This window comes from Galeopterus variegatus, unplaced genomic scaffold (assembly GCF_000696425.1).
Source record: "Galeopterus variegatus unplaced genomic scaffold, G_variegatus-3.0.2 Scaffold2426, whole genome shotgun sequence".
In the NCBI taxonomy this organism is placed as follows: domain Eukaryota; kingdom Metazoa; phylum Chordata; class Mammalia; order Dermoptera; family Cynocephalidae; genus Galeopterus; species Galeopterus variegatus.
This window is the reverse complement of record NW_007728537.1, coordinates 188,881-202,036: the sequence shown is the minus strand read 5'-3', so window position 1 is coordinate 202,036 and position 13,156 is coordinate 188,881. Positions and strand designations below refer to the sequence as shown.

At 48.2% G+C, this 13,156-nt stretch overlaps 1 long non-coding RNA gene across 1 annotated transcript in view; it reads left to right on the top strand.

The window, feature by feature from the left end:
- Nucleotides 1-1,286, top strand: part of LOC103597794 — a 184,461-nt gene extending 183,175 nt beyond the window's left edge. Inside the window, exon 3 of the long non-coding RNA XR_551133.1 lies at nucleotides 86-1,286. This is a non-coding gene — a long non-coding RNA (uncharacterized LOC103597794). The remainder of the gene's footprint in view (nucleotides 1-85) is intronic.
- Nucleotides 1,287-13,156: the final 11,870 nt, after the last annotated feature.

The following is a 13,156-nucleotide window of genomic DNA, read 5'->3' as shown; positions in this document are numbered from 1 at the left end:
TAAAGTGATGCTCACCTATAAAGACATCTCTTGGAAGAGCAGAAGCCGGATTCTAACTCTTATGCTGTTTTTTTTTGATCCACAGGCCTGGAAAAGAGGACAGATAAGGACTGCTCTTCCTCACCCACACTTCTTTCCAGGAAGCTTAGTGGAGCCAACAAATGCCACCAGGACCTCCCTGAAGGACGTGGATAAGGTTGGACCACCTCTTGAGAGGCAGGAGCTCTGGATTCAAAGGCAAATTCTTATTTTGGAGAAGAAGAGACTCCTGGATTTGAGGAGACATCTGGGTAGAAAGTAAAGATCCTCACCCTGAGGAATAATCTACGTGTCCACCCGAAGAGCAGGGACATGCATCTCTGGAGGTGCTCTGCAGGAGGACAAGACTCATCATCCCAGACTTCGTTCTTCTTTCTTGTGGAAAACGTTTCCTCTGCTGCTGCCTGCTCATGCGACCCTACCCCCACCCCCTCCACGGCAGCCAATGGGCTTCCTACCACACCCTTCTTGCCCTGCACCTCCGTGTTGGCTGTGCCTTTGGACTCAGCAGTTCTTCTTATTTGTTCCATTACCTTCTGGCCAGATGCAGAGTGAATAGTTAACTATACTTAGGTCAAGTGGGATCTTAATTTTTGTTCCTGCTCTTTCTAAAGAAGCCAGTGTGTGTGTGTTGTGAGCAGCCTTGGAATAGTATTCCTCGTTCACTTGGGATCTGTCTCCCTAGGTTGGGGAGTAATGCACGAAGCTGTGTGGAAGTTGTCCAGGCTCTTGGACGTGAGGGCTGTTGGAGAAGGCTTCAGCAGGGGAGCTGGACCGCGAAGGCTGGCGTTCTTCATGTGCAACTTCCTTTGTTCGGATCACACACGAGTATACATCCAGAAGGGCAAACAATGAACGCCGCTGTTCATTCCAACTCTCTTCTATGACACAGATGCACAGTAGGCTCTGAAGACCCTCTTCTCTCAGGTGGCAGCTGGAGTCCATGCCAGATCATGAGGCTTCATGACAGATGAGACAGCTAGCAGGGTTGCCGGTGTTAATCACGGACCCCCTGCCCCCAGTGTGTGGTGAGGATGTACACACGCCTGACAACAGCTTGCGTCTTGTCTGTTCCTTTTACTCTGTAACCACCGTGTGCATGGTTCAGAGTACTTCCTAAACATGTCATGGTCAACCTTGTCCAGAATGAAGAGTCAAAGATGTTTGTACTTCCTTATTTCCAAAGGAATATAACGAATGGAATAATATGAATGGGCAGCTTGCTTTTGTAAAAGAATTTCAGCTTCCCTGTGTTGTGAATGTGTTTGTGTGACCATTTAATGATGTCGGTGTCTTCCAAGTGGGGTCCTTCTTAGTATCTCTTATTCACCACAAGGTGATGGAAGGGAACCTCTTAAAGATGTTATTGAAATTGAAAGATTATGGGCCTTCGCCTTCCTTCCTTGACACACAGTGATAGCCATTGTATTCCTTGGATTCCTTCAGGTTTCCGGGAACAGAGACCCACGGTATGACCTCCATGAATACTGGTTTATTCTAAAGTTACAAAGGAGTAAGGCAGACAGGAAACAGTCCCAGAGGCTGCCCAGCTGGCAGCCCAAAGTTGTTCAACCTTCCCAGTAGCTACAGATGGTTTCCAGGGATAGCAATAACCTAATATCGTGGTCTTCTTGACCCTCTGCTGAGCAGCAGGAGTCACTGCCCCTGACTCTAGAATTCTGCTGATGCGATGATGACTGACTGTCCCAGATTGCCCAGGACTAAGGGGTTTCTTGGGATGAGGGACTTTCAGTGCTAAGCCTAGGACAGTCCTGGGCAAAAAGGAGCAATGGGTCATCCTAGTGGGTGACTCAATGGCCCTGCCTCTACTTCTATGTTACCTACTGTCACTGACTAATGCTCCTGATTGGTTTGACCAGTCTCCATTCAGAGCTCTTTGTCTGGGCACTTCACTGGCCACTGGATAGCCTATATATGGATGCCATTGGGACAAGCACCAATCTTGACCAAAGCAGTTGTTTCCAGGATGGTAGGGTTGCATGATAGTTGATAAAAACCTTAGTGTGAAGAACCAGCAGAGACCACATCCTTCTGCAGACTGCTGTGGATAGTAAGCATGGCAGGCATCAAGGTGTCAGGGATTCCACTCCAAGGTTGTCCTACTCATAAAGGTGAAACTGACCACTTATTAAGAAATGGAAACTAACACGACCACTGGGAACAGAGGAAAATAGATCGTGGCATATGCGTGTGTGCATGTGCTTATGTGCACACATGCACACACGCATACACTATATAGAATAATAAGCCAAGAACAAAATCCTGCATCTTCATTACACAAAGAGCTAAAATCTTTGGGATGGTGTTGTCTGGAGAGCAGAGGAGTTGGCTAGAGGACATCCTGAAATTCCTTTGAACTCTAGAATCTTTTAAAATATCAAGGGCATGTAAATTGGGGCTAAGTATGTACTTTCTCCCTAAAGTCTCCTAGATAACCTTTGAGTTCAACTCAGAGAGTGTCGAGTGGGACCTCCCAGCCTATTCTTGCCTTTCCAGACACTGACTTTATCTGGGCTAAGGGAACGGAACTTGGAAGTGGTGGGGGAGGGACGGAGGAGGGGAGCATTGTGCCAGCTCAATTTTTTTGGTGTTCATGACAAGTAAGAACAATCTGAAGGCAAATTACAGGTTCTTTTGCAGGTTAGAAAAAGCCAGGTTTTCAGGATCGCATGGCATCCTGATGTTGTTGCTGCTTGTCAGGGGATCCAGCCTCCATCTTTCTGATGAAAGACAGGCATAAGCGTCCTCGGTGCTGGAACACATGGGCCTTCAGCTAATCCCACTCATCGTGCGTGGCGTGGCCACAGGGCGTAATTACATGCTAGGGTAGAGATGAGTGTGCAGACAGCCAGAGTCTGTTCCCTCATTACTCATGAGATCCCCCATGCACCTCGGTGTTTTCCCCTGTACCGACTCTCTCCACCTTCACCACCATTGGAGGGAAGCTAGCCCAGCAACTTGGGTGCCATTTTTCTTTTGTGAAAGATGAATGTGTTTCAGATGCTTCCTTCATTTATGTCTTGCATGCATCCAGAAGAAGTCCTGCTGTGTGCCAAAGGCAACAATCCCCCCACTCCTTTCCTATCTTTTCATCCACATAGAAACCCAGAATCCCAGAGGCTGAGTGGTCTAAAGCATCACTCTGCTCCAGATCTATCTCTGACAAATGCAGGAATCCCCTTTCAAACATCTGGCAAGGGATTGTCCAACCCTGGGGGAGGTAGCCTTTTTGGCAGAGTGGGAGAGAACAGTGAGAGAAGACGAATGATATTCAACCCAATGGGGAAGCTGGAGAATTTTAAAGAGCAAGTCACAGACTGCCAAGTGGTCACGAATGTCAATTTCTTAATGAGATTTTGAGCTAAATGCATTTTGCTTCTCCCCCACATCTTTCTGGATCCAGGTAGTATATTTTATGCTGGCAAAGGGCAGAGAGACAAGGTTTTTGTTTTTGTCTGAGTTTTTGTCTCAGAAATTCTCATCTTGGTTCCTTTTCTATAAAACGAGGGGGTTGGGCCCCCCAATCCCCAGAGCCTCTGCTAGTCCTGACATCCACGATGCTGTCCTTTATGATGCATAAACCATTAGCTTTCTCCTTCAGGTCTTAAAGATTTGCTATCTTTTGTTCCATGTTAGAATAGTATATTAGACATTGCCTAAGGTACAACGTAGAGTTACTTCACCCACGTGCTGAATGCTCATCTTTCCTCGTTCATCCTAAGCATAACTTAATTTCAAGTACCTCCCCTCCCCAATTTCGTTTAAGCTTCCCCATGAGATTTTTCCATGGCATTGGAAACTTGACCCATGAGAAAACTTTTATCTTCTTCAAATGGCCCTGGAAACCTGTGTGGGAAAATGTTAGAATAATGTTGACAGAAAGATAGGAGGTTCTCGTCGTGAAGCAAGTCCCCCTGCTCAGGAGGCTGTGGCTTAAAGGACTTAAGGGTGACTTTGGAAATAGCCCCTGACCTTGAATAATACCCATACATGCCAAGATGGTGGAAGGAGGCCTGAGAAGAGCCCCAATGTCTGGAAACCTGGACTCTGGTCCTGCCTTTGCTTCAACTTGCTCCAAGATCACGTATCAGTCACGCAGGCCTTTTCTCTGGGTCTCTGTCTTCTATCGGGCACAGGGCGGGGGGAAGTGGTTGGTTATGGCGATCCTCTAAGGATCAAGGCCTCTGGCTTGCCTGACCCAGCCCTTTCTCCCTTCGCCTTCTCTGCCCAAGTCGAAACAGAGCTGTCCTTGGAAGTCCATCACCAAAGAATGCCTCAAAGCTGTCTGTTTGCACTTGTCAGTTGCACCAAACGTGAGTGTGTTGAGCGAGAAGTCAAATTGACATACAGGCAGATGACAGGAGGGGTGGACCAGGGACAACTATTTACCCCCGGGTGACTGGAAGGGGAACAAAAAAACTGCCTGCTGTTTTGACCAATAAATAAAAGCTCCCGGGAGCTCTGCGTGGCTAAAACGGCAGGGGATTTATTAGTTTGCTTAGTGGAAGGCAAATATTAATTCTTAAGTTGACCCGTCCTGGGACCTGCCTTTTGGCTTTTGTATGCCGTCCGGCGCCGGTCACCGGGTACTCTGGGTTATCGGGTTCTGTTGAAGGGTTTTTCAAAATTGTTTTCCGTCTCCTTTTCTTCCTCTTTTGTCCACCCGTTCCCTCCACCTTCCACCTTTTCTGGTAACTCAGGTCTGGGCTTTGGAGGGGTGAGATTAGGGGCAAAAGACAAGATGTGTTGTCCTGCTCGTAAAACTGCTGATACTCAGGGCTCTGGCAGGCCTGGAAATGCTAATGCTCATGGTGTGGCAGCTCAGGGTCCCCGTGGGTCCCCTCCATCCTCTGTCCTGGACTCTTAACGTTAGGTTCCAGGCTGTAAGGCAAAGGCCTTGTCCCTCATTAAACTTAAAATGAGCATAATTATAAGCATTAGAAAAGAACAGATTACAACGGTTTCTAAATTGTAACCTTCCATCCTATGGGACTGTTCATACCTGTGACAGATGACTTCAGCCTGACATGTTGAAAGATGAACTGTCAGGGAGGGGCTGTGAGTGCTCATTAGGGCCTGACCAGGGCTTGTGACTTTCCATGGAGTCAAATATTGGACTAGAGGGGCTGGACAGCCACCACCCAGTCTATCCAGTTTCCAAGTACAAGCTGCAGTGAAAATGAACTTGAAGGAATATTCTTTGCCCTTTGCTTTAAACATTCGCAGTGCAAGCCAGTCTGTTCCAAAGCACTGCGGTTCCCAGGGACTCAGGTCTTAGGGGTTGTGCTGGCTAATAGCTACCATCTTTGGGGTACACGCCTTCCCCATGTCAGACCCTCAGTGCCCTGTTCCAATTCCACTCCTGGTGACTGTCTATGAAGGGTGTACCTTATTAGTCTGCCTGGGACATTATAGTTCCCTGCCCATTACTCATGTAGCCAAGAATTGGGAATGTTCTGGAACTGCTTGATTAAGAAAGTTCTTCTCATATTCCAGCATTGATTTTTGATTGAATTTGACATGATTTTTAATCCTTTGGCAATTCTTTGTGGAGGAGATTATTTTTTGAAGGGTAGATGTTGGGCACCGAGGCTACTGAAACCCAGCGAATCCTTCGAGGCTCATGTCAAATGCTCCCTTCTCTAGGAAGCCTTCCTGGATTTCTCCTTTCTTCTCCGCAAGTTGTCTTTTTTTTTTTTTTTTTTTTTTTAAAGATGACCGGTAAGGGGATCTCAACCCTTGGCTTGGTGTTGTCAGCACCACTCTCAGCCAGTGAGCAAACCGGCCATCCCTATATAGGATCCGAACCCGTGGCCTTGGTGTTATCAGCACCGCACTCTACCGAGTGAGCCACGGGCCGGCCTCGCAAGCTGTGATCTCTCCCTTACCTGTTCTTTTAAAGCACCTGGCATCTGATAGGTACTCAAAAAATGCTGGTTTCTCTTCCTTGACTGCAGCACGTATCTCATTTACTGCACTTAACACTGAACTTGTTTTGGGTATCTCCTTTCCCTCAACTTACTCTCTTTTTGTCTCTCTCTCTCTGTTTCTTCTAAAAGAACAGGAACTGGGTCATTTCTTAGTCATTGAAATTTATACCCAAAATTGGGCCGAGCCCGTGGCGCACTCGGGAGAGTGCGGCGCTGGGAGCACAGTGGCACTCCCGCCGCGGGTTCGGATCCTATACGGGGATGGCTGGTGCGCTCACTGGCTGAGCGCGGTGCGGCCGGTCTCAGAAAAAAAGGAAAAAAAAAAAAAAAAAAAAGAAAAATTTATTCCCAAAATACCCAGTAATGTTCAGGATGAAATGGCAGCCACCGTGATGGGCATTTCATGTACTCCCTCTTTTTGTAATCAGAAAACAGACTCACAGGGATCAATTGCTTTGACCAAGTCTTCTATGGGAGAGGTGGGATTCAAAACCAGGGTTGTGAATGATCTCAAGTTTGGAGTTCATAAAGTTGCAGCGTGAAGGCTTTTCCGTGGTAGTTGTGCAAGAAAGATGTTAACTTTTCCTATTAACAACTGTGCATATCACCCAATTTTTCTGTTTTTGCCCACTATTAATCAATAAAGTGTTCCCTGAACAGCAAAGAAAATTTGTTTATTGCTTGATTGGTTGGTTTCCTTCCAGAAACTTCAAATAGAATGTGTCTCATTTTTGCCAGTTATTTGAGACTTAGGTTCATTTTTAAGGTGGGAAAGAAAAATATAAATTCAAAAGTTGAGATCAAAATTTGTAAAGCATTTCACCCTAATAAGGGGAAATACAGAAACAAACAAACACATCTGAGATAGATCCTGCTCTCAGGATCTTATTTACAGTCTGGTTAGACAAGACCAGAACATGTAAAACCATCCATCATATTTGCAAATGAATTCATGGTTAGTATAACTGGAGAATCTGGGTGAATCATGCTACCTGCTCTTTGACCTAATATGAACTTTTCCAGCAGGTTGCAGGCAGAGAGTTGGCTATTGTTGGGCAGGTCTCTTGCCACGGGGGCTGGACCTAGGTTCAAGGGCTTACCACCCGGGGTCCAAGGCAAAGGTAGGAGAGACACAGCTCCAGAGGAAGCAGGCCCCGGGAGGAAGAGCCGGTCCCTATTTGCTCTCTGAGTCCTTGAATGGAGAAGAGCAGAAACGTAGGCAGAAGCTTCACCTCCTTTTGGGAAGAGACTCACTGAAAGCTCCCCGCTCCTTCCCTCACACAAACAAGTAAAATAAGAGTTTGGACCAAGAGGATGTCATCTGTGGTCTCCAGGAAGGGTGTCAGACATGAGAGAAATGATATGACATTCAGCCAAGAAAAAACAGGCAGGTCAGGGAATAATAAAGTCCAGTGGTTTTACAGGACTTTACAATTTTAAAGCTCTTTGCAAAGCTTGTCATTTGAATCTCAAGACAATGTTGTGAACAGGTATTGAGACCTTGCTTTTCTAGATGAGGAAACTAAGGCTGGAGAAGGTTTGGTGATTTGCTATAGAGCACACCCCATAGGCCCCTGTCCCTAAGTGCAGTGGGACTGTTTCTCTTGGTTATGGCTGTTGTTGTATTAGTCACAGTAAGCTGCTGTAACAAAACACTTCCAAATCTCAGTTCTTTCCTCAGATGGTCTCTGTGCCCTGACAGGAAGAGGAAATGTCAAATGGGAACCTCTTCCATTGCATCTACATTGTCCCCATGTGAAATGGCATCTCTGATCCTTCTGGCTGGGGTTGTTTTGTTTGCTATGGGGGATGGAGCTGAGTTGCAGACACTGGCCTCAGAACAGGGACTCTCCCCGCTGGGCATTCATAGTGCTATGTTAGTCTTATCTGACTCTAATACAAGGGGTCTTCAAAGAGTTCATGGAAAGATTTGTATTATCTTTTCATTCTGCTTTTCCATGAACATTTTGAAGTACCCTCTGTCAGTCAAGCTTTTTCTCCCAAAGGCTGAGTTCTCTCCAGAATCTGTCAGTTTCATCTACTAGCTAAAGAGACCCTGCAGAATACTCCACTAGACATATCCATTGGGCGCTGAAGCCCTCTTTTCTGCCTCCTCTCCTGGGGCATTTCCAAGCCTGGGGGGGCAGGGACTCTTTTTCATGCACAAATTGTCAGGACCCAAGCTCCTTTTGTCATAAGGTACCACCACCTGTAGGGGCTTTCTCCTCCCCTGCCAGCGAACAGGGAGGGAGATTTGTGTGACTGGACATGCACAGGTTCAGCTGCCTTGGCCTGGAAGGGATACCTGTCACTTCTGCTCATGTCCATTGGCAGGAATTGGTCCCAAGGTTCCACCTTGATGCAAGAGAGCTGGGAAGCATACAGCTCTGTGCAGGAAGGGGTGGGGAATGTGCATGTTGGGGAGCACTAGCAGTTTTTGCCACATAAACCCCTGCTGGGATGACTGCGGTGGAGCTTTCTGGTCTTCATTATAGTGATCATTGAAGCCCCTGAGTTCTGGCCTTCTGGATGCCCCATTGTCCCAGGCCTGGGTGTCTGGGTTTGGAGCTTTTCTATTATGAATGTCTGGGACTTTAGGACTCCTGGCCAGGTCAGTGATGCTCAGGGAGGCCGGATAGAGCAGCGCTAAAGAGGGAAGCCTCCCTCAACAAACAGCCTGGGCCTGACCTCTTCAAGGACCTCCAGAACTGCAACCTCCAGTGCGTACCTTAGATTCTCCATGCCTCAACTTCCCTTTCTTTAAACTGCTTCCTAGGGTTGTTGCAAGGTTTGACTGAGTTATCGCAGGTGTACCACTTAGAACGGTACCAGGAACATGGCATTCAATCAACGTGGGATCCAGTTTCATACTCTGAACGTGGAGCCACATGGGCCTATCTGCCATAACCTGGCCTCAGATGGTCTCTGTGCCCTGACAGGAAGAGGAAATGTCAAATGGGAACCTCTTCCATTGCATCTACATTGTCCCCATGTGAAATGGCATCTCTGATCCTTCTGGCTGGGGTTGTTTTGTTTGCTATGGGGGATGGAGCTGAGTTGCAGACACTGGCCTCAGAACAGGGACTCTCCCCGCTGGGCATTCATAGTGCTATGTTAGTCTTATCTGACTCTAATACAAGGGGTCTTCAAAGAGTTCATGGAAAGATTTGTATTATCTTTTCATTCTGCTTTTCCATGAACATTTTGAAGTACCCTCTGTCAGTCAAGCTTTTTCTCCCAAAGGCTGAGTTCTCTCCAGAATCTGTCAGTTTCATCTACTAGCTAAAGAGACCCTGCAGAATACTCCACTAGACATATCCATTGGGCGCTGAAGCCCTCTTTTCTGCCTCCTCTCCTGGGGCATTTCCAAGCCTGCAGGGGAGCCCCCAAGCCAAATGGCTTCTTTCTGTTTCCACACCCAGATTTCACATCACACCCTTCCCTGCACACCCCAGAGCACATGTTCCCCTTCTCCGACCCCCTGGGCTGGGCGTGGGCTCTTATGACTGTGAGACCTCAGTGGCCGAGGATCCTGGCACCAGCTCAGTGTTCCGTCTTCGGCTCTCCTGGCACCAGGAGAGAATGGAAAAGCTGGTCTGTTTACAGGACATGGGGCCAGAAGAGCATTAAAAAAATAAGGAGCAAATAAAATGCCATAAACAAATTTCCTTTCCCGTGAGGAGCGCTCCTCTCCCCGTCCTGCAACACATCCATTTTTCTCATGTGTTTGGATAAACTTTCATCCTGTGCAGTTACCGTTCCCAGGGAGGGTCCGCTATTTCCGCTGGTTATTTATTTTGATTTTGATCATTCCTTTCCCTTTTGAGCATCACATAGCTACTAGTAAAGAAAACATGTTTCCTAGTGGAGCAGAGGCAGCGACTCTCTGCTGCCTTCCCTGGTGTCTTCTCCCCACCAGGCCTTCACCTCTGACTTCCCTGGAGGGTGTGGACATGGGGGACCTTTTGCCCTGGCTGGCTGGATGCTGCTTCGTAGCACCGGTTGAGTGGGAATGAAGGACGGATGGAGGTGACGAGGGGAAGAGAAATGGTTTCCAACAAAAGCTGGAGCAGATGCAAAGGGGTCGTGCGGGGGTGACCCTCTCCCCGCATGAGCTCTTCGCCGTGAGTCCCCCTCGTGAGTTTTTGTGTGAGCAGAAAGCCACTGGGCTCACGTTTCCTGACCCCAGCAGGTAGCTCATTGTAAAACAGTTCATCCAGAGGGGAAAAAATACCTTGTTTCAGCATTTTAGTTTTGTCTTGCTCTGAACCAGACTTGAGAGAAAGGGAATGGATGGCAGCTGCCTTTCCCCAGCTCATAAATACACGTGACTGCAGGAAAAAACAGGAACAGAGCCCACCTTCAAACAAGTGTTGTTCTTGTTGGTAAATGCATTGTGTGACCAGGAACCCCTATTTGCATATTTTAAACTGCTCCCCCCCACGCACCCTGCACCCCCTTTGCCCTCTATGTTCCTTCTGTGTGGGGTGGGGAAGATGTAGGTACACCCCACGCTGACAGTGAGAAGCATCACTAATTCTCACTTTCTATTTAAAATTAATTTCACTTTCTAAATGCCTTGCCTTTGCCTGATTGGGTGGGTTGATATTCTTGGAGGTGCTGATTTCAGAGAGGCGGTGAAGAGCAGGGTGGCACTGACTCATTGACAGGTCATAGAATCGGGTTGGCTTCAGATTCCTTGAGATTTAACTCAGGGGAGGCCCCAGGAAATGGCTGGGGTGGAGGGCGGGGTTGGCTGCACCACTGCCACTTCTGGGTGAGTCCCCCTCTGCCCTTCCAGATGCCGGTCCTACACCTTTCTTCCAAAGATGTTTCAGAGCTGTCACAGGGTCCCTCAGCCTAGGCTTGCTGCCTGGGCTATGAGTTGATGATGTGGGGACAAGAGAAGCTGCTCAGTATCCCCTTTGGGAGCCCCGTCTTTCTGCAGCCTGCAGGGTATGATTTTAATTTCAGAGGGTGAGAACCTCATGAACAAAACCTGGTTGACACTGGAATGATTCCTGATGTGCCTATTAATGAGTAAAACTCACAGATCCATGTGTGTGTCGTGCCTGAATCCGAAAAGTGCTGCTGGCTCTGTACCTGGTAGGTATGAGCTTTGGGTAGACTTTTCCAGAAGCAAGGAGGAATGTCTAAGGAGCTACCCCCAATCTGGTGCTCAGGTCCTTTTGAGAGCAATGGGAGACTCTAACTTAATAAAAATTATTATTCAACAGTCCAGTGAGGTGAGAGAGAGAGAGAGCTTGTGTTCTCAGATCTCTGTCTTGGGAATGCTGAGGTCCTGGTGGGTTAATTGAGCCACCCAACCTCCCACACAAGTTCATGATGAGCTTTGGCTGGAGCCAGGCTTTGGGTCCTTTAGTTGCCTCCAAGGGCAGATGCAAGGAGAAGAGGCCAGAGAAAGCAACTGGGATGCCTGGGAGGGAAGGAGGGATCCAGGCCCAGCAAAATGCTACAGAAGCAGAATCCATTTGCAGTAGCTTCATGCCTGCCGTCAGGGTTGGGTGCCCCGGGGTCAAGAATGCTTTGAGTGAGAGGCCCTGGGGGTGGACCAGCCTCCCTGTGGGACGCTGGGCTCTCCAGGGAGGGGAAGACTTCCTCCGGGCGGCCGCCCCATTCTCAGTTCCGCTCTATTTAGAACACTTTTTTTCAAGCAGATTGCTGAAGAGGAAAGCATTCGTCCAGCCGGGGAAGTGGCTTTCTGAATTGGGGATGCGGGGAGACAGGAGAAAGACAGGGACAGAGCAGAAGGGAGCCTTCTCCTCGCCTTTCTCTGTCTCTCCCCTGCCCAACATCCTTCTCCTCCAGCCCATCAGCCCATCTCTTGGGCAGACCTTAATGGGGGCAAAGCAGAAGCATCTGAAACTACTTCTATGTGTGCAAGGTGAGATGGGCAAGGGAGATTTTTAATTCTCTGAATCCATGCCATAGAAAGCCCTATTGCAGTGACACCCCCCTCTGCAGCGTGTGTTGTCGAGGAGGACTCAGGACCCAGCAGGCCAGGCTGCCTGGGTGCACAATGGCATATGATGGGATTCTTTTGGGAAATGTGGGCGGCCTGGATGCAAGGCGACTCCCCAACATCGCAGCGGTATTTGTCAGTGCAGACAGCATAGGAAGTGGTTGACGTTCTGCTCACCAAGACTTGGATAATCTCCGCCCCCCTCCACCAAAGAGATAGCTTTGTTAGATACAGATTAGATCATTGCAAACTTTGTAGGCCGAGAGGGTTGTGGGTGACCAAAAGATTTCTGAAAACAATGTCTTTAAAAACTCTTCCCAAGGGCCGGCCCGTGGCTCACTCAGGAGAGTGCGGTGCTGATAACACCAAGGCCACAGGTTTGGATCCTATATAGGGATGGCCGGTTTGCTCACTGGCTGAGTGTGGTGCTGACAACACCAAGTCAAGGGTTAAGATTCCCTTACCAGCCGTCTTTTAAAAAAGAAAAAAAAAAAACCCTTCCCAAATCCCTTGTCCTCTCTTTAGCCATGGTCTTGCGAGAGAAATTTGGGGTCTGATAAATGGCTCCAACTGGTCCTATGTGGGCTCACTTTGGAGCCCAGTGGGACAGGTGGGTCTGTGCAATGGACTTCGGTTGGCATCTCGGATGTCCCTTCTCCATAGAATTCTTCCTTGAAATGGATCATAGTCACTGACCTTCCTGGCCAAGGCTATTTTGAGAACAATGGCAACTGATTTGGGGGAGCTCTGGAAGCAGCCAGAGAGTTGGGTACCTACTTGTTGCTAACAGGCTTTATTTCTCTGGCCCTCCTAACAGGCAAGATCCTGGTCATGTTGGTACGAGTGCCAGTGGGAGGCTTCCTGCTGAGTTCCTGGTAGCACACAGCCATCGGTGACCAGCAGATATTCAAATGCACGAGATGCTACATTCCTTTCCAGCTGGCCAGCTTTCTGGCCTTCTTGAGCCCCTAAAGACAACCCATAGGGACTTTCTGATTCAGGATTAGACCCTCCCCGATGTCTTCCTAATACCAGGAGAGCGATGGTACTGAATTCCAGCTCCACTGCTTGTTGGCTGTGCGATTCAGACAAGTTACTTCCTATCTTTGTATCTCGGAACCCTCCTGATTAACCTGATGATTGTGATAGCACTGACCCCACTGGGTTGGAGGGAGCGTGGTGT